At 48.4% G+C, this 27,054-nt stretch overlaps 1 protein-coding gene across 7 annotated transcripts in view; it reads right to left on the bottom strand.

The window, feature by feature from the left end:
- Positions 1 to 27,054, bottom strand: part of AMBRA1 (autophagy and beclin 1 regulator 1) — a 182,685-nt gene that overhangs the window by 98,656 nt on the left and 56,975 nt on the right. The window lies entirely within an intron of this gene.

A 27,054-nucleotide genomic window follows, 5' to 3' on the forward strand; every position in this document is an offset into this window, starting at 1 on the left:
GGATTGTTTTACGTGTTTTGATCCCCCTTTTCCCCCTCTCAAAAAATAAAAAAAAAAAAAACACCCCTAGGCAGCAGATACTGGCCATACAAATCAATCAGTGGCATTTATTGAGATTCTACTGCTCATAGAGTACTGAACTAAGCACTCGGGGGACAGTACAATCAAGATGACAGACACGATCCCTGCCCTCAAGGAGCTTAGACTCCAGCCCCACTAGGAGCCCTAAGCACAACACCAAGCAGCCCCCAGATCCCCAGCTGGGTGAATGGCCTTTCTCGGCTCTCAGGGAGAGTCAGGAAGGAATGTGGGGACAAGCTCCCCTGACCTTCAGGGAACTGTTTGCCTTGTTCTCTGCCAGGTTCTTGGGCAAAGATGCAGAATGAAAATAATAATGGACAATCTTTCCTAAATGAGAGAGCCCATTTAGCTCTCATTAAAACGGGCTGGGTTATAGGGTAGTCATGTGAAAGGCAGAGTGACTGCTTTACTGCTGCAGCTGGCCAACTTCAGCTCACTTTCCCCCATCAGCTCTTCCCCTCGCCCAGGTTTTACCACACTGGCTTGCAAACTGCCCTGCCCAGCTCAGAACCAGCTGCAAATCTGCTGCTTCCGAATTATTCTCTTTCAAGGGACCATCTCACACCCTCACTCTTCTCCCATTTAAGCTCACAAACTAACCGCTACAGGGGAAAGGGTCGGTTAGAAAATGTGAGTGGTCCTGGTTTGAGCTACGGAATTTTAGAGATGAGGAAATCGATTGATCAGCATTCGTTGGAGAACTGGATTACTGGCCCAGCTGTGAGCTGGGGGGCAAAGCTGAGGCTGAGGCCCAGAAAGGTGCATAGGACAGGAAAGAAAGGAGAGAGAAATCGGCCAAGGTTGTAAAGGAAATCTGAAGGAGAGATGGCAAACCTCTACTGTGGGCTTCACATCATCTTATCAGGGAGGTGAATACCTAAAATCTCCAGGGATCTAGATGCCGCCACTTCCCTTAATATTACTTAACTTAAGCCCACTTTACCTTGTTTGATCCTCAGAGGACAAGGAAAATAAATTAACGGATCAAAAGCCTCCTCATCAAAATCCTCTAGTCTGACTGTTAATAACCTAGTTATTAATGTCACCCCCTTGGTCTTCGAGGCTAAACCATCCTATTTCCTTAATCCTCTCCTGGTGCAACTTTTGGGTTTTTTTTTTGTTTCCTATCAAATCATTCTGTTATTCTTCTCTGAACTGTCCCTAGTTTCAGGACACCAAACTCTAGTAAGAGTCTGACCCGTGCAAAGCGAACAGTGGAAAGACCACTTCCAGACCCCTGCGTGTCACACACTGATTGATACTTGCCAATACCACTTACTGTTTCTAAAAACGAGGGCACCCCATTGTTGACTCATTCCATTTCCCGTCAACTACGACTTCCAGGTATTTTTCTGTTTCTACTGCATTCGTGTCCATCCAGACTTACTTCATCTCACACTTCAGTTGTTTGCTTTTCATTCCTAAGTGCCCAACCTTGCATTTGTCCCTATTCATCCTGTTTGTGTAGGGTGGGTTTTCTAAGTCAAAATTCATGCGTTCTAGCTTCTTATCTTCCAAATTTAGCACCACCTGAGAAGTGTGCCTTCCTGCGGGGGATCAAAAAAAAGATAATAAACAGGACCACTTCCCCTACTGATTTATCTTGGTTCACAACTTTATACATAATCTAGCTCTACTGTGAATCAGACAACCGCCCTTGAACCAGCTATGCACCCGCTAATAGTAATACAGCAAAGACCGTACGTTTAACAAGAAGGCTGTCATGTGGACTGGAATCAAAAGCCTTATTGAAGTAGAGATAGGTATCTACTGCTTCTCTTTTATCTAGAAGCTGTCACCATCGTAGGAAATTAGAATTCGTCGTGATTGTCTCTCCGCAAGGTCAAGTTAGCGACCTTAGAGTACCTTAAACTCCTCTAGATAGCTGTAAATTGATTGTTTGATCTTTTGTTCTATCTTCCAAAGTACCGATGACACATCGGCTTGATAGTAATTATTACAAATTTCCCCCTTTTATGGAGTTTGCACTTTTCCACTCCTTAAAAACTGCTCCCGTTTCCCAGGGCTCCTCCAAAATAAAGCTGCAAAAGCATCTGGCAAGTCCTCAGACTTTCTAGCACGCTCATCGTCAGGCCCTTGCGGCCTTCAATACATCTGGGTTTAAAAAATAACACCCTTTCATTGCTCCTTCCACTAGTCTAGTTTGGCTTTCCTACCTTCCATCTCAAGTGGGACTTGTCTGGTCAGCCATTCACGCCAAGACAGGAGGGGCAGAGGGGAAGGGGAACAGACAATAACCTTTTCAGCTATTTGTTATCTACTCTCCCAGGGGATGTCCTCTTTCACCCAACGTAAGTGAAGAATGTTATCTCTCATATCTCACACTCGTTGCATCTTCCTTCCAGGTTTCGGGTTTTCCACTCTTGCCCCTACGCAAATCACGCATTTTCCATTCAAAGTGCAATTACTTCAGTCAGCGCGGCTTCTTCCTACCCGCCGGGTCCTTCCTCTGGGTGGTAGTTTTTTGTGGGTTTTTTAACCGAGCCGAATAACCATCTTATTAAAGAACAGCCAGGCACCTTGGATTCCTTTAAGTTCTTAGGCTTTCATTCCATCAAATCCTTCCTTCAGTGGCCCAACCCTATTAAAGAACATGAGCTTGAAGAAAACAAATTTTATCTTGCTGACTTCTCTCCTCCCTTTCCTACAGATATGGGATATCATCATTTTGTGATTGTTCCCATCAAACAATTCCTCCACCTTAAGCTTTCCATTAATTCTTACCTTTTTATTAAGGCTTAAATCAAGAAGGGAAGCTGACCTAATTGCTTCCTTACTTTCTGCACTGGGAAACTGTTGTTGGGTAGGGATTGTCTCTATCTGCTGCCTATGTGCCAGGCACTGTACTAAGCTAATCAGGTTGGACACAGTCCATATTCCCCAAAGACTCACAGTCTTAATCCCCATTTTACCGATGATGTAACTGAGGCCCAGAGAAGTTAACAGACTTGCCCAACGTCACACAGCACACTGGTGGAGGAGCCGCAATTAGTACCCAGGTCCTTGGAATCCCAAGCCGGTGGCTCCTGCCAAAAGGCCACACTGCTTCACTGGGAAACTGTTGTTGGGTAAGGACTGTCTCTACGTGTTGCCGAGCTGTTCTTTCCAAGCACTTAGTACAGTGCTCTGCCCACAGTAAGCGCTCAAAAAATACGATTAAATGAATGAATCCCGAGTGATGACATTGAGCAGCTGAATCATTTTCTGCGATATCCACACAGCTTCCAGCATCCACTAGACTGTACGCTCGCTATGGGCAGGGAACACAGCTACCAACTCTGTTGTATTGTACTTTTATTTGCTATTTGTTAATAATAATAATAATAATGGCATTTATTAAGCACTTACTATGTGCAAAGCACTGTTCTAAGCACTGGGGAGGTTACAAGGTGATCAGACTGTCCCACTGGGGGCTCACAATCTTAATCCTCATTTGGCAGATGAGGTAACTGAGGCACAGAGAAGTGAAGTGACTTGCCCAGTCACACAGCTGACAATTGGCGGAGCCGGGATTTGAACCTATGACCTCTGACTCTAAAGCCCGGGCTCTTTCCACTGAGCCACGCTGCTTCTCTATGATGCATGAGTCAACTCCTCCTAGCAATCAGTTGCCACGGTGTCCATGCCATTGTGATGGGGTCCCCTTCTCTGAGGTAATCCATTCTTCCAGGTCCTCTCTGGCCACCAGCATCCCTGAATTCTCCTGGTCACCCGCGGCACAGTGAATCTGAGACTGGGGGAGGCAAGGGGGATAGAGGAGGCACTAGCTGCTCAGAGGGACAGTGAACAGACCAAAGAATTTGACCTGGAGGGCACAATCTCTTACTATGTGCCACGCACTGTACTAAGCTAATCAGGTTGGACACAGTCCATATTCCCCACAGGGCTCACAGTCTTAATCCCCATTTTACAGATGATGTAACTGAGGCCCAGAGAAGTTAACAGACTTGCCCACGGTCGCACAGCACACTGGTGGAGGAGCCGCAATTAGTAGCCAGGTCCTTGGAATCCCAGGCCGGTGGCTCCTGCCAACAGGCCACACTGCTTCTAACAAGCGCTTAGTACTATAAATACTCGATAAATACCACTGATTGAGGAATCTGTACATCCCGATCAAAGCCTGTTAAGGCGAACTGACCGAAGCGAGTCTCTTCTCCCTTCCCCTCTTGGGCTGGAGAGGGGGAGACGCTTCTGTCATAGACTCTCATTACTGCTTCATCCATAACCTCTTTACTTTTCATTTTAACCTGGACACTTCACATTAGAGTCAAGTGGCGGGGCAGGCTCACGAAAGTTCTTTTCTGTCACCCAAGTATTCAACAACCTCAACCGCGAAGAGTGATTCAATATTGACTGCGAGCAAACTGACAAAACTAGTCTTCACCTAGTTATAATAGGCAAATCACACACCAGAGCTGGAAGGGAAAATGGTGGAACGCAGACCGGTGAATATCGTCCAGAAGGATCCACTCGTGTACATGGTGAGAAAAGCAGAGAAGTGGGAAAACTACATCTCGCTCAGCCAAGGAAAGAAATGTGGCCAAAACATTTGATCGTGATCACAGTTGGAAGAAAAGCTACATGGATCAGTTTCAGTAACATCTGAACATGAGATGCTCAGGAAGAAAAGAGAACTTTGCGACGCCACTGTTTTGTCACTGGTAATATTTGGAGCAGAACATTGGTCAACAACAGACATGGAGGAAGGGAGGATGGCTGTACTCCCAAAAGCAACGTGCATGCAAAGTGTCACTTCGACAGCACATTTCCAATGAAGATTAGGAGAGATGGTACCGGTGTCGGAGGCGCGGAGCAAGCTCTATTTGAACCAAATGGAGATGGGCGGACCTTGTGCTTGCCAAACACTTAGTACAGCGCACTACTTTTAACGAATGCTCAATAAGTACCACTGCAATCACTATGGCAGGCCACAAAGCTTGTAGGTGGGATAACAGATGGACAACACTTAAATTGGACCCTAAGAAGCCAAAAATGTTCAAGTGAGAGGCAGATGATGTCTTTTATATTGGGTCTGTGTTTTACTTACTTTACCCTTCCTTAGGCCGGATGCCGTCCTCTCCCCGCCAGGACCCACCTTAACCTTAGGCTACGAGCCCCTGGCGAGGGGCCAGGGACTATGTCTAATTCACACCTGTGTACTTTTTCCCCTGCCTTGAGTACTGGGCAGGCATTTAACAGAACCACTAAGCGCGAGAAACAATTCAAGCAGAAAAGGACACCGCATATACTGTCCCTAGTCCCTGGATTTGGCCCCGCTGCCTTGAAAGGGCTGGTGGGGAATTCAAGCTTTGGGTCAAGGATAATGCTGCGCACTACCGATCGTCTCTTGCTACAAAAGTTTCTGTACTAGCCCCCGCTAAACCCACATGGTCCCAGACTGCCGCCGCCACTCCAGGCTTCTGAAAGGAGTCCTGGCTTTGGGACGCAAACAGGCGTCCGAAGACCCTTTAGACGGATCCTCCAACTAACTCGGAACAAGAGAACGCGCTAAGAAAACAGGAGAAACTTCCGCAGAGCGCTGAAAATAAGACAAAAGACGGAGAAGTAGAAAGAAAGAATTATTACAGGGTAACAGATGGCACTGAAAGCCCCAGAGCCTTTCCCAGCTCCGGTTGTCTATGATTCTGTGACATGTGAGCTCGGCTGCTACTGAATCCGGATCTCTTGAGGCAGAAAGACGAGTGCGTTAATCCAGCTACTCGCAGGGTCGGATTGAGGGTGCCAGCGGCTCAGAGCACGGCAAGAGTGATGATGGTGATGATGGTATTTATTAACGCCCTTACTATGGGTCAAGCAAGCGCTGGGGTAGATGCAAGCTAAGCAGGTTGGACACGGTCCCCGTCCCACCTGGGGCGCACAGTCTTAATGCCCATTTGACAGATGAGGTAACGGAGGCCTAAAGAAGTTAAAAGTGACTTGCCCAGGGTCGCAGAGCAGACAAGCGGTGGAGAGGAATTAAAACAGTAGGCCACGCTGCTTCCCAGTGGGAGACCCTCGCTACTGAGGAGGGGGTGGAGGCACGGGCCCTTGAATTGCCTCCGGGGCCAAGGAGCTGCTCTCCTACCTGGCTCCAAGCTGCTCTTGGGTGCAGAATCACTTAGAGTTAGAATAAAAATAGTAATAATTAGTATTCGTTGAGCGCTTACTATGCAGAGAAGCAGCGTGGCTCAGTGGAAAGAGCCCGGGGCTTTGGAGTCAGAGGTCATGGGTACAAATCCCGGCTCAGCCGTGTGACTTTGGGTAAGTCACTTCACTTCTCTGGGCCTCAGTTCCCTCATCTGTAAAACGGGGATTAAGACTGTGAGCCCCACGTGGGACAACCTGTTCACCTTGTAACTTCCCCGGCGCTTAGAACAGTGCTTTGCACACAGTAAGTGCTTAATAAATGCTATTATTATTATTACGAGAAGCAGCATGGCTCAGTGGAAAGAGCCCAGGCTTGGGAGTCAGAGGTCATGGGTTCGAATCCCGGCTCCGCCACGTCTGCTGTGTGACCTTGGGCAAGTCACTTAACTTCTCTGAGCCTCAGTTACCTCATCTGTAAAACGGGGATTAAGACTGTGAGCTGACGTGGGACAACCTGATCACCTTGTATCCCCCCAGCACTTAGAACGGTGCTTCGCACATAGTAAGTGCTTAACAAATGCCATCATTATTATTATTATTATTATTATGCATCAGGCACTGTTCTAAGTGCTGGGGTAGAGACACGATAATCAGGTTGGACCCAGTCCCTGTCTCACATAGGGCTCCCGGTCACGATCCCCATTTTACAGATGAGGGAACTGTGGCCCAGAAAAGTGAAGTGACTTCCCCCCAGGTCACACAACAGACAAGGGACAGAGCCAGGATTAGAACCCAGGTCATTCGGACTCTCTAACACGTGCTCTACGTACTAGGCTATGCTGCTTCTTAGGCCGGCAGAGTCAGTGAGTACCTGATACCCGGCGCAACTGATCAACTGCCCCGGACCCGCGGAAATGTGCGGCCCGGGGCAGCGGCACCAGCGCACGAGGGGTAATCTGGGCCTGAGCACAACAGCCCCAGGTTATCATGAACTGGCAGGCACAGGGCCTGTTTACCGCCTCGTTGACCCAATGGCTCCAATGAGGTTGCTGGGTGCCCGGAGTTTCGCCCCGGAATACCATAAGGACTAGAAAATCAGCTAACAATCTTCTTCCAACCCTCAGGCCCCTTAGACAGTCTAGGATAAATCGCTGACACTGTTGCTCCACTGGAGGCAACTGCAGCCCTGAAGCCTGGGGTGCTTATGAAACAAGGGCGAATTTAGCGAATTGCCTAGAAGATGAGCTCCCTCAGAGGCTAGCACAGAGACAGATAAGGGGAGAGGTGGAAGGGGACAGTGCTGTTGTCTTCTTTTGTGGAGAAGCAGGGTTAGGAAGCCTTAGCCCCAGTGAATCTTTTCCCCCTCTCCGACTCCCGCGCCGAAGGCCCCAGTTCTCTGCCTCGGCGCATGCCTGGGCTTCTGGATGACAAGCTCTTTCTCTTTGCAAAAATAATTGTGTGTTCTGAAATGACACCTCTATTATGATTTCTAAATTGACACCTCGGCTTTAAAGCGGAGGCACGCAAGCCTCCCCGGTTTCACACACTGGCAATTAGTGTTAAGTTATCCGGCACCAGGCTCTCACCTGAGAGCCCTGTGGGTCCTCCCGGCCTCCAATTTTCACTGGGAGCGCACCCGGTGCCTGGCCGAGGATGCCTGACCCCACTGAGCTGGCGGGAGCCCCGGCTGGGCGAGCCACGTAAAGGACAGAGATAAATCGGGATAGAAATCCCGGGCTGCCCCTCCTCCGTGTCTGCTTCGAGACCCCCAGCAAACCCCCGGATGGCCCACGGGCTCTGGCTGTGGGGATCGGCCCTGTCTGCGGGTTGTTAGGCATAAATAATACTTTGCGCTTAAACAGTGCTTTTCGCCAGAGGAGCTCAAAAGCATTTTACAAAACGTTAACTTGAGCCTCGCACTAGCTCGGCAGAGTGGGTAGGAGGCGGGCACAATTGTACAGACAGGAACCCGGGCACAAGAGAGGTTGAGTCGGATCTGGACTTGATGTCCAGGTCCCAGGCAGGAAGACCAATCGATCAAACGCCACTTATTTAAGCAACTAGTCTGTGCAGAGCACTGGGCTGGGCGCTCGGGACAGTGGGGTATGTTCCCTTGCCCTCGAGGAGCTTACTACAATCTAGTGCGGGTCTCGGCACCCTATTCTGTTTAGCAGGTGGCTCTGTTTAGGAGGAGGAGGAGGACAAGGACGGGACCCCGAGCCATGCGCCTGGAGAGCGGCAGCAAGAAGGAAAGCAGGCAGGCATCCTCCACTTCTCAATCCTCTGGTCACGGCTCCAAATCCTTCATCACCTTCTGAATCCCCTCAGAGTCCCAATTCCGAGGCAGGGAACGACACAACCCGGAGGCTGAGAGTGGCAGCGAAAGAAGTCACGGCCAAGGCCGGAGGCTAGCGGGCCAGCTGGGGTGGCTCGCCATGCCGTTTGATCACAGGCCCCCTCTAGACCATAAGTTCCTTCATTTTTTAATGGTATATAATAATAATGATAGCATTTATTAAGCACTATGTGCAAAGCACTGTTCTAAGAGCTGGAGAGGTTACAAGGTGATCAGTTTGTCCCATGGGGGGCTCACAGTCTTAATCCCCATTACACAGATGGGGTAACTGAGGCACAGAGAAGTGAAGTGACTTGCCCAAAGTCACACAGCTGGCAACTGGCGGCGCCGGGTCTTGAACCCATGACCTCTGACTCCAAAGCCCATGCTCTTTCCACTGAGCCACGCTGCTTCTTCTACGTGCTTATTATGTGCCAGGCACCGGGGTTAGATACTAGATAATCAGGTTAACACAGTCCATGTCCCACATGGGGCTCACGGTATTAATCCCCATTTCGCAGATGAGGTAACGGGCACAGAGAATTGAAGTGACTTGCTCGAGTGCCTTATGGGCAGGGAACATGTGTCCCAACTCTGTTACATTGGACTCTCCCTACTGCTTAATATACTGCTCTGCGCACAGTAAGCACTTAATAAATCCCAGTGATTGACTGATCGATCATATCCTGAGGCTGCCCACCCTCTCCTTGAAAACCTGATGAAAAACTACCCAAAAGTCACTGCCTCCAATTCAAGCTTCTGGGCAATTCCCGAGAGGACCATGACACTACAGTAAAACTGTACTACTGAGATGCTTTAGAAATCCACCTTTTAAAACATTTCTTGGGTCCAACCCTGTGCATATAATAATAATGATAATGGCATTTGTCAAGCGCTTACTATGTGCCAAGCACTGCTGGAAGCACTGGGGTGGATACAAGGTAATCGGGATGTCCCACGTGGGGCTTACAGTCTTAGTCCCCATTTTACAGATGAAGTAACTGAGGCACAGAGAAGTTAAGTGGCTTGCCCAAGGTCACACAGCAGACAGTTGGCAAAGCTGGGACTGGAACCCATGTCCTCTGACTCCCAAGATCGTGCCCTTTCCACTAAGCCATGCTGCTTCTCTATGATATCATGGGGCTAATGCATCCTATGCCAGTGATGTAATATCAATGTATTTTACCTTCAACTGACTTACGTTCCACCAGCCTGATTTCATTCACTCACTCATTCACTCAATCGTATTTATTGAGCGCTTACTGTGTGCAGCGCACTATACTAAGCGCTTGGGAAGTACTAGATTTCTTTCAAGCCTTAGGCTAATTTGTCCCCCCTCTAGACTGTAAACCCATTGTGGGCAGGGGCTGTCTTTTGCTGTACTGTACTTTCCATGTGCTTACTTAGTACACTGCTCTGCACACAGTAAGCACTCAATAAATACGACTGAGTGAATAATAATAATAATAATAATGGCATTTATTAAGCACTTACTATATGCAAAGCACTGTTCTAAGCGCTGGGGAGGTTACAAAGCGATCAGGTTGTCCCACAGGGGGTTCATGGTTTTAATCCCCATTTTACAGATGAGGTAACTGAAGGCACAGAGAAGTGAAGTGACTGGGCCAAAGTCACCCAGCTGACAACTGGCAGAGCCAGGATTTGAACCCATGACCTCTGACTCCAAAGCCTGTGCTCTTTCCACTGAGCCACGCTGCTTGAACCAATGAATTCACGTCTCCCATAGCCAATTAATTACACCCAGGCAGGTGATCCTGTGGCACGACAGAACCTTTTCTTTTGGCAGAACCTCAGCTTTCGACTTTAACGGAGGGCTTCTCCCAACGCCCCGGGAGCCATTTGGTTCATTCGACACCTCTGGAGAGACTTCCTTCCACCCAGCGGGACGTTCTCCTGGTTGTTATGCATCAAGATAACAGAGTTGCGATCCTGAAGGCCCCGTTCCAGGCCCACCGTCTGGGAAACTAATCCAATACAGGAGACTCTGCTAGAATCATCAGTCGAAGCCTCAGTATCAATCTCTAGAACACCTAAAGCTGACCCCTTCGAATGCGGCGCCCGGTTCATCTTCACCCTCTTGATTCAGAGTCAAAAACCCACAGCTGAGGCCAGACGGGTCCCCAGACCTGTCCCAAATCTCCGGGGGATACAAAGTCCAAGGATCACAGCCAGGAGAAAAAGGTGCAAGGCCCTCGGAGCCTGCACTGCGGGAGAAGACTGAGCCCTCTCCTTCCTCTCCCCCTCCTCCCCCCCCCAGCCTTATCTCCTTCCCTTCCCCACAGCACCTGTATATATGTTTGTACGGATTTATTACTCTATTTATTTTACTTGTACATATTCTATTTATTTTACCTTGTTAATATGTTTTGTTTTGTTCCCTGTCTCCCCCTTCTAGACTGTGAGCCCACTGCTGGGTAGGGACCGTCTCTATATGTTGCCAACTTGGACTTCCCAAGCGCTTAGTACAGTTCTCTGTACACAGTAAGCGCTCAATAAATACGACTGAATCAATCAATCAATCAATCAATCGTATTTATTGAGCGCTTACTATGTGCAGAGCACTGTACTAAGCGCTTGGGAAGTACAATGAAAGGGATGTGGAGAGCACGGCTGGCTTGGAGGCAAAGAGGAAGCTTCAGGTGGCTAGAGAAATAGGCTAGGGAAGAGAGACGCCGGCAGAGGCCCCGACAGGCAGAAACCATGCAGTGCCCGACACTCCTGGGAACCAAGGATCCGTGGACCGTATCCCAAAGGTCGGAGCATCTTCCCTCCACCTTTGGCCTCTTCCTGGAATCCTGGGCTGGATCGCATAGGACTTTCACTGACTGCTTCACCTTTGGGGTGCGGCTTGGCCGAAGGGGACAGGGGAGTAAAGCGGGGAGGGCCACAGCATTCCGCTCCCCTAAGCGGCGTGGCTCAGTGGGAAGAGCCCGGGCTTTAGAGTCAGAGGTCACGGGTTCAAATCCCGGCTCTTCCGATTGTCAGCTGGGTGACTTTGGGCAAGTCACTTCACTTCTCCGGGCCTGTTCCCTCATCTGTAAAATGGGGATTAAGACTCTGAGCCCCCCCCATGGGACAACCTGACCACCTTGTAACCTCCCCAGCGCTTGGAACAGTGCTTTGCACATAGTAAGTGCTTAATAAATATACTGTAAATATCCTGTATATACGTTTGTATAATAATGGTGGTATCTGTTCAGCGCTTACTGTGTGCTAAGCACTGTTCTAAGCGCTGGGGGGATACAAGGTGATCAGGTTGTCCCACGGGGGAGCTCACACTCTTAATCCCCATTTTACAGATGAGGTAACTGAGGCCCAGAGAAGTAGGTTTGTATGTATTTATTACTCTATTTTATTTGCACATATTTATTCTATTCATTTTATTTTGTTAATATGTTTTGTTTTGTTCTCTGTCTCCCCCTTCTAGACTGTGAGCCCGCTGTTGGGTAGGGACCGTCTCTATATGTTGCCAACCTGGACTTCCCAAGTGCTTAGTACAGTGCTCTGCACACAGTAAGCACTCAATAAATACGATTGAATGAATGAATGAATGAATGCCATCATTATTATTATTATTATTATTATTATTACTACCATTCGGAACCCTGGTGGGCTGAGGGCTGGGTTCCGTCCAGGCAATTTCTCCACCTCTTGGCTCTGTCTAGACACACGAAATCGTAACGGATGACACCTAAAGTACAATTAACGGAGAAACTGCAATTTCCACTCTCCTCCCCCGCTCCCCCAAGAACTGCACATTAACTTTCTTCATCTTGTCAATCACAGCTGCCGGGATGAAGATTAACTCTGTGACGTCTGGGTGCTACCTTACTTCCCAGCTTGCTCAAACACCTTCTTTCAATGGCCATTTCGAGGCATATTCAGTCGGTCAGTCGACAGTATTCGGGTGCTTACCGTGTGCTAAGCGCTCGGGAGAGTACAATATAACAATCTAACAGACACAACCCCCGCCCTGTGTTTCCAGGGAGGATCTCGGTGGCTCGTGCGACTGTCAGGTATCCTTTTCTGCACAGTCAATCAATCAATCAATCGTATTTATTGAGCACTTACTGTGTGCAGAGCACTGTACTAGTACAGTCCGTGTGCAGGAGGCGAAGAGCAGCACGAGAAGCAGCGGGGCCTAGTGGGTCAGCAGGAGCCTGAGAGTCAGAGGATCTGGGTTCTAATCCTGGCTCCTCCACGTGCCTGCTGTGGGACCTTGGGCAAGTCACTTCACTTCTCTCTATATGTTGCCAATTTGTACTTCCCAAGCGCTTAGTACAGTGCTCTGCACATAGTAAGCGCTCAGTAAATACGATTGATGATGATGATGATGATAGTTACCTCATCTGGAAAAAGAGAGCTAAAAAAGCTGTTCTCCTGCCCTCTTAGACTAGGCAACCCCTGCAGGACAGGGATTGTGCCCAATCTGCTTATCCTCTTTTTTTTTTAAATGGCATTGGTTAAGTGCTTACTATGTGCCAGGCACTGTACTAAACACTGGGGTAGATACAAATTAATCAGGTTGGACACAAGCCCAGGTCCCCACTCCCTCCACCCTACCCTCTTCCCCTCCCCACAGCACTTGTGCATATTTGTACATACTTATTGCTCTATTTTATTAATGGTGTGTATACAGCTATAATTCTATTTATCCTCATCATCAATCGTATTTATTGAGCGCTTACTGTGTGCAGAGCACTGTACTAAGCGCTTGGGAAGTACAAATTGGCAACATATAGAGACAGTTCCTACCCAACAGTGGGCTCACAGTCTAAAAATGTCTAAATATGTACAAGTAAAAATAGAGTAATAAATCTGTACAAACATATATACAGGTGCTGTGGGGAGGGGAAGGAGGTAAGGTGGGAGGGATAGGGAGGGGGAGTAGGGGGAGAGGAAGGAGGGGGCTCAGTCTGGGAAGGCCTGTGCTTAGAACAGTGCTTTGCACATACTAGACGCTTAATAAAGGCCATCATTATTATTATTCTTATTATTCTCTGTGCTTCAGTTCCCTCACCTGTAGAACGGGGATTGAGACGGTGAGCACCCCTGTGGGAGAGGGATTGTGTCCAATTTGACTTGCTGGTATCCACTCCAGCGTTTAGCAGAGCGACTGGGCACATAGTAAGGGCTTAGCAGACAATCTTAATTATTATTATCCCAAACCCCCTACGCTCTGATGGTATTGACACCTGTCTACTTGTTTTGTTGTCTGTCTCTCCCTTCTAGACTGTGAGCCCACGGCTGGGTAGGGACCGCCTCTAGATGTTGCCGATTTGTACTTCCCAAGCGCTTGGCACAGTGCTCTGCACACAGTAAGTGCTCAATAAGTACGACTATGAATTCATTAATTAATTAAACCCCATTTTGCAGGTGAGGGTACCTAAGGCACAGAGAAGTGAAGTGACTTGCTCAAGGTCACACAGCAAAGGAAGGAGTCTAGGATGAAAACCAGGCCTGCGCTCTATCTACTAGGTCACACTGCTTATATTCTATCTCTACCCCAGCACTTGGTACATAATAAGTGCTTAGAGGCTACTACTGTATTATTACTAATAATAAACTAATAATGTGGAAATTAAACTGAATACAGGAAGCTTATTTGGAGTTTCTATCAGCTACCCAAGATCACAGGACATAAAACAGCCGGCGAAACCACAGGGTGAAGATGCTACTGTGAGCCCAATGTTGGGTAGGGACTGTCTCTATATGTTGCCAATTTGTACTTCCCAAGCGCTTAGTACAGTGCTCTGCACATAGTAAGCGCTCAATAAATATGATTGGTTGATTAAGGGTGCTTCCTCAATCTAAACCCAAGGTTGCTTCGACTCTTCTACATTTCGTTTCCCAGAGAACTGAACAGCATTCATTCATTCATTCAATCGTATTTACTGAGCGCTTACTGTGTGCAGAGCACTGTACTAAGCGCTTGGGAGAAGCAGCAGAGCCTAGGGGGAAGAGCATGGGTCTGAGAATCAAGGAACCAGGGTTTTAATCCTGGCTCTGCCGATTGTCAGCTGGGTGACTTTGGGCAAGTCACCTAACTTCTCTAGGCCTCAGTTACCTCATCTGAAAAATGGGGATTAAGCCTGTGAGCCCCCTGTGGGACAACCTGATCACCTTGTAACCTCCCCAGTGCTTAGAACAGTGCCTTGCACGTAGTAAGCGCTTAATAAATGCCATCATTATTATGTGTCTGCTGTGTGGCCTTGGCCAAGTCACTTCCTTTCTCTGTGCCTCAGTTCCCTCATCTGAAAAATGGGGATTAAGCCTGTGAGCCCCCTGTGGGACAACCTGATCACCTTGTAACCTCCCCAGCGCCTAGAACAGTGCCTTGCACATAGTAAGCGCTTAATAAATGCCATCATTATTATGTGTCTGCTGTGTGGCCTTGGCCAAGTCACTTCACTTCTCTGTGCCTCAGTTCCTTCATCTGTACAATGGGGATTAAGCCTGTGAGCCCCCTGTGGGACAACCTGATCACCTTGTAACCTCCCCAGCGCTTAGAACAGTGCCTTGCACGTAGTAAGCGCTTAATAAATGCCATCATTATTACTATTACTAGGTGTCTGCTGTATGGCCTTGGCCAAGTCACTTCCAGCGCTTAGAACAGTGCTTTGCACATAGTAAGCGCTTAACAAATACCACCATCATCATTATTATTATTCACTTCTCTGTGCCTCAGTTCCCTCATCTGTACAATGGGGATTAAGCCCGTGAGCCCGATATGTGTCCAACCTGATTAACTTGTATCTACCCCAGCTTTTAGTACAGTGCCTGGCATATAGTGAGTGCTTAACAAATACCATTTTTAAAGAAAGACCAATGTTGCAGTTCACAATACTTTTTTTTTTTCCCCTGGAAGTTTTTGAGGCAAACAAGACCTTTTGACCAGGATAAATCCCAAGCCACGAAGAACGGAAGACACCTGCGCTGGAAAGGGAAAGGCACTCTAACAGTACAGCTTTGCAGAGAGACAGTCAAAAGTACAAAATACCCTCAATTCCAGCCACCGTCCTGTTTCGGACAGGCCTAGAGGAAAGAGCACAGCCTGAAGTCAGAAGGTCTGAGTTCTAATCCCATGTCTGCCACTTATTTGCCGTGTTTCCTCGGGCAAGCCACTTAAATTCGCTGTGCCTCGGTTCCCTCATCCGTAAAACGGGGACTAAATCCTACTTCCTCCTTTTTTCCTAGTGTTTGTTAAGTGCCGGGTACTGTACTAAGCGCTGGGGTAGATACAAGCTGATCAGGTTGGACCCAGCCTTAATCCCCATTTTACAGATAAGGCAACTGAGGCACAGAGAAGTTAAGTGACTTGGCCAAAGTCATGCAGCAGACGGAGTGGCGGAGCCGGGATTAGAACCCAGGTCCCTCTGACTCCCAAGCCTGGCTATCCAGTAGACAACTCTGCCTCCTACTTAGACTGTGAGCCCCATGTGGGACAGGGACTGGGTTCAACCTGATACCTTGTGTCTACCCTGAAGTCAGTGAGGTATAATAATAATAATAATAACAATAATGGTATTTATTAAACGCTTATTATGTGCAAAGCACTGTTCTGAGCACTGGGGAGGTTACAGGATCAGGGATCAGGTTGTCCCACGGGGGGCTCACAGTCTTAATTCCCATTTTCCAGATGAGGTAACTGAGGCCCAGAGAAGTGAAGTGACTTGCCCAAAGTCACACAGCTGACAGTTGGCGGAGCCGGGACTCGAACCCATGACCTCTGACTCCAAAGCCCGGGCTCTTTCCACTGAGCCACGCTGCTTCTCTAAGGTAGATAACAAGCTCGTAATAATAATAATAATAATAATAATGGCATTTATTAAGCGCTATGTGCAAATCACTGTTCTAAGCGCCGGGGAGGTTACAAGGTGATCAGGTTGATATCTTAAAAAATATCACATTAAAAAAAAAACCCTGCCAGAACAGCAAACCCAACTACATCACCCCCAAATTCAAGCTCCATAAAGTGTGATTATTACCCTAAAGAGGCTGGTTTCACCTCTGCCATCCAAGGAAAACTTGCCTATCAAAGACTGGCAGTCCAGTGTCATTTCCAAGTATGACTCTGCCGTGCTTTTCTCCTCGGGAAGAGCTGGACTAGCCCGCCGGGAAGCCGGGAAAATCCCAGCGGCTCAGGGCCCACGTGAGCCGAGTCCGTCTCCAAGTCGCTCACGGAAGCTTCTCCGCTTCCGTCCGCCATCCTGGCTCTGGTTAGGAGGGAGGTGCGACTTCTGCTTCCCAAATCGCTCTCCCTCCCCCGGCCCTTCCAGGGCTTCCCGGGAAGAATTCCAGTCCCAGTCGGCCCATTCCAGGGGTTTCCGGCTGAGGGAGGGATATGACGCTCAGAGTTTGCCAGAAGGGCTGCGCTTATTGCGACTTGGGGGCCCGATTCCTCTCTCCCGCCACCGGCATCCAGCGTCCCGCTACGACCCCATCTTTCCAGGCTCCACTCCTTCCCCGCCCCCTCACTTGCCTTCCACACTTCTCCACTCCAGTGCTGAATATCACTTGGGTGTATTTCGGGAAATCTCATATTTATACTCTGGGCTTTTTGTCTCAGCATTTTACTTTTCTCTGATTTTAAGTGGCTCAGATCTCTCCTCTCCCCCACTGATTGCAAACTTGAGGGCAGGGGCCACAGTTTTATCCTTACTCTGTAATCTCACTCAGGCAAGTAGACGCTTAATACTGATGTTTGGGGTTTTTTTTTAAATGTTTCTCTCCCTCTTGTCCTCCCATTAATACTGATGTTTGGTTTTTTTTTTTTTAATGTTTCTCTCCCTCTTGTCCTCCCAAAAGATCTTGGAGACTCAGGGGTAGTGCAGGGAGAGGGAGGGCCCTGGAGTTAAAGAAGGCCGGGTCCCAGAGATCATTACTACTGCTCTACTGCTTTAATCTCCTCCCAACAGCTTGAGAAATACTGAAGTAAGTCAGATCTGAGAAGGGAAAACTACGAACTTCTGGATATTGAAGCTAAAGAAGTTAGAGCTAGAGAAGCAATGTGGCCCGGAGGAAAGAGCATGGGCTTCGGAGTCCGAGGCCATGGGTTCGAATCCCGGCTCCGCCAATGGTCAGCTGTGTGACTTTGGGCAAGTCGCATAACTTCTCTGGGCCTTGGTTCCCTCATCTGTAAAATGGGGATTAAGACTGTGAGCCCCACGTGGGACAACCTGATCACCTCCCCAGGGCTTATAACAGTGCTTTGCGCATAGTAAGTGCTTAACAAATGTCATCATCATCATCATTATTATTAGAACAGTGCTTTGCGCATAGTAAGCGCTTAACAAATACCATTATTATTATTATTATTATTAAAGACACTCTAACTTTGACTCAGTAGAGAAAGGGTGAAAAAAAACCAATTCAAAAGAGAGGAAGTGAAGTTGGGAACCTCGTGAGCTTTTCAAAGATGAAAAGAACCCAACCAAAAAACCAAAATCAGTGCCAGCAACCCAGACAAGTGGCGTTACCAAAGACAGTCATCTCTAGTCTTCACTCCACCATAGGAGACGACCCGCCTTCGGAACATAAAGCCGGCCCGTGGGAAGTGCCCATCTCAGTGGCAGGTAGAAAATCCACTCTGAACCAACTCCTCCTACAGCGCACAGTAGGCGCTCAAAAATTACCGCCGACTGATGAGCCTAGAACCAAAGTGCCACACTGGGCCGGGAGACGAAATTACTAGGCTGCCAAGAAGACTCCAGATCTAAGACTGTACGCTCGTTATGGGCAGGGAACATGCCTACTAATTCTGCTGTGGTGTACTCTCTCAAGTGCTTAGTACAGTGCTCTGCACGCAGTCAGCGCTCAATAAATACCATTGATTGATCGAGAGAAAAAGAACACTGAGTTCAGGACTCATTTGCTTTTTAAGCTGTCACACCCGTCCCTGAGAATACAAAGCATGAAGGCCCGGCTGAATTGGCGGGATCCAAGGGGTCGAAGAGGAAGAAGTAAACGACGCTGGAAACCCCGCTTTTCTTCAGCTCCCCCTCCTTTCTGCATCCCGACTGGCTCCCTTTGCACCCCCCCCGTAGCCCCACGGCACTTATGTATATATCTATAATTATATTTATACTGATGCTTGTTTACCTGTAGTGACATCTGTCTCCCCCTTCGGGACTGTGAGCCCACTGTGGGCAGGGATTGTCTCTCTTTATTGCCGTACTGTACTTTCCAAGCATTTAGTACAGCACACAGTAAGCGCTCAATAAATATGACTGACTGACTATAAATGGAAGCTGTGTACTACAGGCTTAGACGTATGTAAAGACTTGGGGACGGGGAGGAGACAAAGAAATCACAAGCTCAGATCCTTCTCTACAGAAAGCCGGCTTGGGGAAAGGGTACAGGGTTAACGAGCCGCAATTCTCTTTCTCTGACAAGCTCGTAGTTTCATCTTTGGATTCCTTTAGCATCACAATTTTCTACTCTTGCTCAGGTTGGATTTTCGTTTCTTGGCAGACGACACCCAAGCGCTGCCACCTTTTCGGTGGGGCCCAGCCCTCTGCCTGCTCCGATCTGCAGCCGGGGGATAGGAGGAGCAATGGAAAGCGGTCTTTTCTGACCGCGTCTTGCACCGAGTAAATCCGGGGGGAGCGGCAGGGACCGTGGGACCCTCCCACATTTAGTCAGAAAGCGAGTCCCCAAGGGAAGTGTAATCGATCGACAGTATTTATTGAGCGCTTACTGTGTGCGGAGCACTGTACTAAGCCCTTGGGAGAAGACAACAGAGTTGGTAGGTAAGTTCCCTGCCCACAAGGAGCTTAGAGTAAGCAACTTGGACCCAGAGACAATGCCCAGACTGAGTCCCCTCCTTCCTCTCCCCCTCCCCACAACACCTGTATATATGTATATATGTTTGTACGTATTTATTACTCTATTTTATTTGTACATATTTATTCTATTCATTTTATTTTGTTAATATGTTTTGTTTTGTTGTCTGTCTCCCCCTTCTAGACTGTGAGCCCGCTGTTGGGTAGGGACCATCTCTACATGTTGCCAACTTGGACTTCCCAAGCGCTTAATACAGTGCTTTGCACACGGTAAGCGCTCAATAGATACGACTGAATGAATGAATGAATGAATGCCCCTTGGGAGCAATATCTTAGATCTTGGATCTGGATTACTACCACAGAATAGTAATAACGATGGTATTTGTTCAGTGCGTTCCATTCTTTCAATCGTATTTACTGAGCACTTACTGTACTAAGCACTTGGGAAGTCCAAGTTGGCAACATATAGAGATGGTCCCTACCCAACAGTGGGCGCATAATGTGTGCCAGGTACTGTACTAAACACTGGGGTGGACACAAGCAAATCAAGTTGGACACAGTCTCCGTCCCCTGTGAGGCTCACAGTCTCAATCCCCATTTTATAGCAGAAGCAACTGAGGCACTGAGAGGTGAAGTGACTTGCCCAAGGTCACCCAGCAGACAAGGGGCGGAGCCGGGGTTAGAACCCAAGGCCTTCTGATTCCCAAGCCTGGGCTCTATCCACTAGGCCATGCTGCTTCTTGGCACTGAGCCTTTCCCCATGAGCACCAACCCCGGCCCACCTTGCCTGGTGAGGCGTTGATGGGATTTAATAATAATAATAATAATAATAATACTGGTATTTGTTAAGCGCTTACTACGTGCAAAGCACTGTTCTAAGCACTGGGGTGGATACAAGGTAATCAGGTTGTCCCACGAGGGGCTCCCAGTCTTCATCCCCATTTTCCAGATGAGGGAACTGAGGCCCAGAGAAGTGAAGTGGCTTGCCCAAAGTCACATAGCTGGCAAGTGGCGGGGCCGGGATTTGAACCCACAGCCTCTGACTCCAAAGCCCGGGCTCTTTCCACTGAGCCACGCTGCTTCCCAGTTGGGATTGAGCCCCAACTGTTGGGCGGTTGGCTTGACCCAACTGGGGGGGCCCCAGCTAGTTCTAGTTCTCAAGCTCGGCACCCCGCAATTTTCCTCCTTGGAAATAGGGATGGGGGGGGGAGTGCGGATCGGGAACTGACGCCATTGTGACGAATAAAGTCGGGCGGTCTCCTAGGCGCAGGAGTTGGGATTACCTGGGGGTGGGGGGCGGCGGGGCCACATTTTCAGAAACAATGACACTCCCCCCACCCCAAATCTTGGCTAACCCTGATGCGGTGGGAACTATAAATTGGGAAAAAGTTTCCTCTGGATGAATCTGTCTGCCAGGGCACAAGGCTCAGGGTGGGGGTGGTACCTGAAGCCTAGATCCCAGGGCCTGCCTCGCACACAGACCCTGGGGGAGGAGAGGGAGCCTCCCAGCCCAGCTAATGGGCTGGGAACAATCACAATAAGCAAAATGCATTATGCAAACAGAACCCCACACACCTGGCGTTATTGTCTTGGAAAAACCTCCAACGCAGTTACAGGGATGGGGGACGAGAGTGGGGAGATGGAGGGTGGGGGAAACGTCTGGAAAACTGCTCCAAGTAATCGACGCACCCGCTTCTTCCGGGGTCGGCTGCACTCAATCAATCAATCAGTCATATTTATTGAGTGCTTACGGTGTGCAGAGCACTGGACTAAGCGCTTGGGAAGTACAAGTTGGCACTCCCCGCTCCCAGGGGAGCCGACACAGGTATTACCTCTTTTCCCGTTCTAGGTGAGCACAGAGCAGACTCTTGGCTGCTCAACGGGGGCAGGAGGTTGGGGGTTCTGGGGGATAATTTAGATCCATTTACTGGGCTAATTTCACCTGGGATGTTGCATTGGGAACCCAGGGCCTAAACACCTCAACATCATAATAATAGCATTTGTTAAGCGCTTACTATGTGTCAAGCACTGTTCTACGCACAAGACAATCAGGTTGGACCTAGTCCCTGTCCCACATGGGGCTCACAAGTCTTCATTCCCATTTTACAGATGAGGGTAACTGAGGCATAGGGGAGTGAAGTGATTTGCCCAAGGTCACACAGCACACCAGTGGCGGGGCAGGGATTCTGGAGGCCTTCCCAGACTGAGCCCCTTCCTTCCTCTCCCCCTCGTCCCGCTCTCCATCCCCCCCATCTTACCTCCTTCCCTTCCCCACAGCACCTGTATATATGTTTGTACATATTTATTACTCTATTTACTTATTTATTTTACTTGTACATATCTATTCTATTTATTTTGTTAGTATGTTTGGTTTTGTTCTCTGTCTCCCCCTTTTAGACTGTGAGCCCACTGTTGGGTAGGGACTGTCTCTATATGTTGCCAACTTGCACTTCCCAAGCGCTTAGTACAGTGCTCTGCACACAGTAAGCACTCAATAAATACGATTGATTGATTGATTGATTAGAACCAGGTCCTTCTGACACCCAAGCTTGGGCTCTTTCCACTTCTTCTCAACAAGCCACTGGCCCCCAACCCTGCTTTGCTGGCCCCCTGACAAGCAACGGGGGTGAACTGGGACTAAGAGCCATATGTAGGGACACGGGCTATGGCGACTTGACTACCTTCTATCTACCCCAATGCTTAGCGCACAATACGTGCTCAGCAAATACCAGTTATGAGTATTTTTTTTAAATGGTATTTGCTAGGCGCTTACCACATGCCAGGTACTGTACTAACTGCCGGGGTAGACACAAGACAAACAGGTTGGACACAGTCCTCGTCCCACATGGGACTCACAGCCTTAATCCCCATTTTACAGATGAGGCAACTGGGGCACAGAGAAGTGAAGGGACTTGCCCGAGGTCACACAGCAGACAAGTGGCAGAGCCAGGATTAGAAACCAGGTCTAATATATAATTGGATATATTTGCACATATTTATTACTTTATTTTACCTGTACATATTTACTATATTTATTTTATCAATGATGTGCATATAGCTATAATTCTATTTATTCTGACAGTTTTGACACCTATTTGTTTTCTATCTCCCCCTACTAGACTGTGAGCCCGTTGTTGGGTAGGGACCGTCGCTATATGTTGCCGACTTGTACTTCCCAAGTGCTTAGTACAGTGCTCAGCACACAGTAAGCGCTCAATAAATAAGAGAAGCAGCGTTGCTCAGCGGACAGAGCAGGGGCTTTGGAGCCAGGTGTCATGGGTTCGAATCCTGGCTCTGCCACCTGTCTGCTGTGTGACCTTGGGCAAGTCACTTAAGACTGTGAGCCCCCTGTGAGACAACCTGATCACCTGACAACCTGAACAGGAAGCGCTTACCAAAGACCATCATCATTATTATTATTATTCTCTGAGCTTCAGTTCCCTCATCTGTAAAATGGGGATTAAGACTGTGAGCCCACGTGGGACAACCCGATCACCTTGTGTGAAAAGTGTGCTTTGCACATAGTAAGCGCTTAACAAATGCCATCATTATTATCAAATACGATTGATTGAATGAATGAATGAGGTCCTCCTGACTCCCAGCCCGTGCTCTATGGACCAAGTTGTTTACCTATTATCATTCAAGGCCTGAAAAGGCCAGAAAAGAGAAAAGAGACCCATCACTTTCCGGCCTCTAAGCAGCTTCGGGACTCCATTTCCAAATGAGAGAAGAAAAGAACCTCTAGCCCAAGGATCAGAGGACATACGGCCTCTACCCAAGAACAAGTTTAGAACTGGGGTGCAAACACTCGCAGAGACCTCCCTTAATTGACTTGTTTTCTGGCATGTCCCCGGGTCTTGTGTTTGAGCACACGGTGGGACAGAAAACTTTCTGAGATCAGCTCTCTCTCTCTCCAGTCACAGGTCAGTAATAGACAAAAAAGGCATCCAATGTGGCATACACCAGTAAGCGCTCAATAAATACGATGGATTGATTGATTGCTTAGCACATAGTAAGCATTTAACAAGTATTATTATGTCAGTGCCCCACAAAGAGCCTCTCGAGAGTATGGGGAGAGACCCAGGTAGGCCCATTATTACCTAATTTGCTATTATAATTAATAGTCTATTTGTTCTGATGATTTTGACACCTGTCTACATGTTTTGTTGTCTTTCTCCCCTTTGTAGACTGTGAGCTCGTTGTTGAGTAGGGACCGTCTCTATGTGTTGCAGACTTGTACTTCCCAAGCGCTTAGTACAGTGCTCTGCACATAGTAAGCGCTCAATAAATACGACTGAATGAGTGAATGAGTGAAATAGTAATAACCATTAATAATTACGGTATTTGGAACGGTGGTGGAGAATGAGGGCCAACTGTGAATGAGGGCCACGTGTTCTTAGGATGGTGTTAGCTGTTTGGAGTTCTGGAGTCATGCTGTATATATGTTTGTACATATTTATTACTCTATTTATTTTATTTGTACAGATTTATTATATTTATTTTATTGTGTTAATATGTTTTGTTTTGTTGTCTCTCTCCCCCTTCTAGACTGTGAACCCGCTGTTGGGTAGGGGCTGTCTCTATATGTTGCCAACTTGTATTTCCCAAGCGCTTAGTACAGTGCTCTGCACACAGTCAGCACTCAATAAATACGATTGATTGATTGATTGACTGTGAACCCGCTGTTGGGTAGGGGCCATCTCTATATGTTGCCAACCTGGACTTCCCAAGCGCTTACTACAGTGCTCTGCACACAGTAAGTGCTCAATAAATACAACTGAATGAATGAATGAATGAATGAATGAATGAATGAATGAATGAAGCATCAGGGTAGGGTACTCCTATCCGGGGAAAGGAGACCTATCTTCAAAAAGCATCTCAACTCACATATGCTCACTGCAGTGGTCACTTTTAGGAAAGCAGAAGGGATGGCCGCCCTCCAGACTGTAAGCTAGTCCTCCGGACTGTAAGCTCGTTGTGGGCAGAGAATGTGTCCGCTCTACTCAACTCTCCCAAGCGCTCAGTACAGCAGGGAAGCAGCGTGGCATAGCGGATAGGGCACGGGACTGGCAGTCTCAGAAAGAGCCGGGTTTTAATCCCGGCTCCGCCACTTGTCTGTTGGGTGACCTCGGGCAAGCGGCTTCCCTTCTCTGTGTCTCAGTTACCTCATCTGTAAAATGGGGATTCAGTCAATCACCCCCCTATCTTACCTCCTTCCCTTCCCCACAGCACCTGTATATATGTTTGTACATATTTATTACTCTATTTATTTTACTTGTACATATCTATTCTATTTATTTTATTTTGTTAGTGCGTTTGGTTTTGTTCTCTGTCTCCCCCTTTTAGACTGTGAGCCCACTGTTGGGTAGGGACTGTCTCTATATGTTGCCAACTTGGACTTCCCAAGCGCTTAGTACAGTGCTCTGCACACAGTAAGCGCTCAATAAATACGATTGATTGATTGATTGAGCGCTTACTGTGTGCAGACACTGTGCTAAGCGCCTGGGAGAGTACAACGCGACAATAAACCGATATTCTCTGCCCACAAGCTTACAGTCCTAGACGACAAGTTTACATTCTAGAGGGATTACATTCCATGTGGGACAGGGGCTGTGTGCAGACACTGTACTAAGCGCTTGGGAGAGTACAATACGACAATAAACCAACATTCTCTTGCCCACAGGCTTACAGTCCTAGAGGATGAGTTTACATTTTAGAGGGATTACAGGCCGTGTGGGACAGGGACTGTGTCCAACCCAGTTACCCGAAAGAGACTGGGCTTTGGAGTCAGAGTCATGGGTTCGAATCCCAGCTCCCCCACATCTTTGCTGTGTGACCTTGGGCAAGTCACTTAACTTCTCGGAGCCTCAGTTACCTCATCTGTAAAATGGGGATGAACACCGTGAGCCCCACGTGGGACAAACTGATCACCTTGTATCCCCCCCACAGCGCTCAGAACAGTGCTTTGCACATAATAAGCGCTTAACAAATGCCATCGTTATTATTATCTACCCCAGTGCTTAGTTCAGTGCCTGGCACACAGTAAGCGCTTAACAAATACTGCAATTATTCTTATTATTATTACAGTGCTCTGCAGGCAGTAAGTGCTCACTAAATAGGATTAATTGATCCTTTAGTCTGTTAAGATAAGAAGGCCCCTGAGGGTGAATGACCCCCATTAGATGGAGAATTAATGTTGCTTCTCCCTAGGAGGTCTCCCTATCTCCACTAATAATGCTGGTATTTGTTAAGCACTTACTATGTGCCAAGCACTGGGGTAGATACAAGGTAATCAGGTTATCCCACGTGGGGCTCACAGTCTTAATCCCCCTTTTACAGATGAGGGAACTGAGGAACGGAGAAGTGAAGTGACTTGCCCAACGTCACACGGCTGACATCATCATCATCATCATCAATCGTATTTATTGAGCACTTACTATGTGCAGAGCACTGTACTAAGCGCTTGGGAAGTACAAACTGGCAACATATAGACAGTCCCTACCCAACAGTGGGCTCACAGTCTAAATGTGAGGGAGCCGGGATTAGAACCCATGACCTCTGATTCCCAAGCCCGTACTCTTACCACTAAGCCATGCCGCTTCTCTCCTATTCATTCAATAGTGTTTATTGAGCGCTTACTGTGTGCAGAGCACTGTACTAAGCGCTTAACTAGCACCTCCAGGCCCCAGAGAGCCCAAACAATGAACAGCCTCCAAAAGCGAGGTATACTTGGGTACTTCCCACCCATCCATCCGCAACCGCATCTCCATCATCATCATCAATCGTATTTATTGAGCGCTTACTATGTGCAGAGCACTGCACTAAGCGCTTGGGAAGTACAAATTGGCAACATCTAGAGACAGTCCCTACCCAACAGTGGGCTCACAGTCTAAAAGGAGGGTTAGGTGAAGGGAGGGAGGGAGGGAGGAGACATTCTCTCCCCTGTCCCCCCATTAAACTTCCTGCTGCCAATAACGGGGGGAGGTGGGAGAAAAGGGAAAGGGAAAACCAAAATCACTCCAAGTGCAGGAAGCACAGCTGGTCCTGGTGATGTTCACTCTTCCGACAAACCCACACGGACAGCGCCCGATCCCTCACGCCCCGAACAGCTTCCCCTGCAGCCAGCCCGGCGCTCCGGCCAAGGTGCGGGAACGGCACCGACTGGCATCGCAGCCTCCATATTTGGGTCGGGCAACACGCCGGCCAAGAGCAGACATCTGGAAGGGCTCAGAGGCTTCACCCGCCGGAGGAGAGAGGTGGCAGGGCAAGCTACCAGCTGTTTTCAAGCCGCGAAGGGACGCCAACTCAAACAGGAGCAGGGCCTGGCGGGGAAGCTGCAAGAGGTGCCAGGAATGTGCTGATCCTCCTTGGGGAGAGCACTGAACCTCCAAGCCCGGAGGGGCGGTGGTGGGGGCTCCATCTGACAAAGCCCAACAGGATCTGGGGAAGGGAAATCTTGTATTTTTACTCTCCCAAGAGCTTAGCACAGTACTCCGCACACAGTAAGCACTCAATAAATACGGTCGACGGACTCTCTTGGAATTACTGGGGGCCCTGGACACAAACACGCCATGGGACCTGAGCCCGGACAAACCTCCTGGCTTCCTCAAACCTCTCCAAACCCCTCTCCCCAGGCTCAACCCCTTTTCAGGACCCATTTGGCTTGACTTTTGAGGTACTGGCGCCGTACCTGGGCCCTCTCCAGGACAGGAATAGATGAAGAAA

This window comes from Tachyglossus aculeatus, chromosome 22 (assembly GCF_015852505.1).
Source record: "Tachyglossus aculeatus isolate mTacAcu1 chromosome 22, mTacAcu1.pri, whole genome shotgun sequence".
NCBI classification, from domain to species: Eukaryota; Metazoa; Chordata; class Mammalia; order Monotremata; family Tachyglossidae; genus Tachyglossus; species Tachyglossus aculeatus.